Here is a 2,603-nt window from a genome sequence, read left to right on the forward strand (position 1 = left end):
TTTGTGTGAACATTCTAGAAAGACCATGGAGGGGGGGGGGGTGAGCATAAAAACTAGACACACCCCTCCCCATGTGCTCATTTGTGCACCCATGTGCTTCACATTTACATTTCATTTGGCTAGCATTAGGGTTGCATTATGGTCCTCCTTAGCCTATAAAAGGAGGAGCCTACACCTTGTATTTTCAAGTTTATTGTGAGTAAAGTTATGCTGCCCATTTGTGCTCAACTTTGCTTCTCCCTAGAATCCTAGGCTCTAAACTTCAATTCCTTCATCTTTTCCCTTGAGCTGGCCGAACCACTCAATACCCATACCTATCATGCACCTACAAGATCAACACCACTCTTAGGAGGATCTTGCTCACCTTCATTCATTGCTTCCGCCCCATTACTCTACATTGATTCAAGAAGAACTTCATGAAAATGCCATCAGTATGTGTTCAATTGTACGTTAATTCATGTTTTAATTTACAAAACAAACATCCACAGAAAGAAAAAGAAATGAACTTAAAAAGAAACAAACTTTGGCAATAAAAACTTATTCTTATCATATTATGGCATCTTCTTCTTCTTCTTCTTCTTCATGCTCTTTGTCAATGAAAACTTATTCTTATCATATGGCTTCTTCTTCTTCTTCTTCTTCTTCTTCTCCATGCTCTTCTCCATGCCCTTCTCTTCATGCTCTTCATGCTCTTCATCAAAATCAAAATCATGATCATAACATTCATCATAATCTGAATCATGCTGAGGAGATCCTAGAACCTCATCCTCTGATGAATTATCAAAAGGCAGAATGTCTCTAAAAGATGACCAACCATCAACTATGGGCTTCACAACATCCACAAGAGTGTTATATGTAGTATCATCTGGGGTGTAATTCATCAATACATAGTTTTCTCCCTTGAAAAGATAAGCTTGATTCTTCTTATGAGAAGCGAAACACGCATCAATTCCATTTTCAAAGATGGTACCTTTCAAAATAGGAAATCCATGAGTGATGTTTTGAATTGAGCGAATAAGTTGCTTGGAATCATAAGCTATGCGACAATACTTATTGTCCTTGAATAAGTAAACTTCTTTTCCTTTACTTGACCTGAATGCAGAGTCTATACCATCTTCAAACACCGTGTGTTTGAGGACGGGAAACATACTACGAATACTCTGACGTGATAGTAACTTGTTATTAGCATAGTCTATGACGCCACAAAGGTAAGTATAGAAGATATATGCTTCGTTGTCGTCAGTGTCGAAGGAACAATCTATTCCATATGATCCAAATAGCGTACCCCTAATTGATGGAAAGTCATTTTCGATATGACTCAAACCTGTCAAAACCCGATCATCTGGCTGACTCTGTCCAGGAGTGTAATACAACCGCATATAATAACGGTATAAGAAGAAATAAACTTCATTTGTTTTTTATGAACGAAATGCAGAATTTATATACTTTGATTTCCAATATATCATCGTTCTACCTCCTACGTATCAAACCTGAATTCAAACATGGATCGAATGTCAAACAGATTAAATTTCTTTATTATGACTTCCACCATAAAAACATATTTAAAAAAAAATCTTTAAACATTAAACCTTAATAACAGTAAAATGAGTCATTGTTCCATGGGTATGACGTCAAATTTATCATCTAAACCAACCAACTCAACAAGCATGCGATGCTTCACAACATCATACATCACTAGCCAAATGGAAAACATTAGGATCATAAATAGCAATCCAAATCCAAATGTTAGGGCAAAAACCACAAAATAAGACGTAAATCAAATTCAAAACGATCACCAGAAGCAGAATCACAATCATTAAATAAAGAGAAACAAAGATGGAATTCGAGTTCGAGGAAAATCAAGATGAAAGAAATAACAGGGCAATTACCACCAGAAAATATCAACCTTTTATAATTCAGATTTCTACGAACAAAACAAAAGTTGAATTCAATGCAGAATTTGCGGCTGCCACACCCTAGCCTCTTCCCCTTTCTTAATATGAATGGGTCTTATTGGAAAAGCCATATTCAATTTTAAATATTTTTACAACATGTTTCCTAATATGAAATATTTATCAATTTTATTCATAATTGATTTTGTTAAAAAATTTAAAATTATTTAATTAATTTTTATTGTTTAAATTTTATGTTTTAAATTTTTATAATCATATTACAATGTTTTTCACATACTTTATTAATATATATTTTTTAAGAAGTTAGTTTTTAAATATAACTCTGTTTAAAAAATATTCGTATTTTGGTATTAACTCCTTTCGCAACTAATTTTACGAGTTGTTATTTTCAGTTTAATTTTTTAATTAAATAAAAATAACTAACTTAAAGCATTAAATTTTATTTTTTAAAAGATGTAAATATATAATAATATAGTACATAATAAATATTTATAAATTAAATTTGATTATAGTAATTAATACTACGGGAACATAGGCGCGAAAAGCGCCTGTATATATATTTTTTATTTTTTATTATTGTAACATATGATGAAGTAGAAAGAAATGGAGAAATAACTTGATTAAATTTTACAACTAAAAAAATAATTTTAATTTAAATATTTTATTACTTTATTTATCTTAATTAGTATG

The 2,603-nt window shown here is 31.6% G+C and overlaps 1 pseudogene; it reads right to left on the reverse strand.

Annotated features, from left to right (window-relative positions):
- Window positions 1-551: 551 nt before the first annotated feature.
- Window positions 552-1,466, reverse strand: LOC137825367 (albumin-2-like; annotated as a pseudogene).
- Between the last annotated feature and the right edge of the window lie 1,137 nt (window positions 1,467-2,603).

The sequence above is a fragment of the Phaseolus vulgaris genome, chromosome 8 (genome assembly GCF_000499845.2).
Source record: "Phaseolus vulgaris cultivar G19833 chromosome 8, P. vulgaris v2.0, whole genome shotgun sequence".
NCBI classification, from domain to species: Eukaryota; Viridiplantae; Streptophyta; class Magnoliopsida; order Fabales; family Fabaceae; genus Phaseolus; species Phaseolus vulgaris.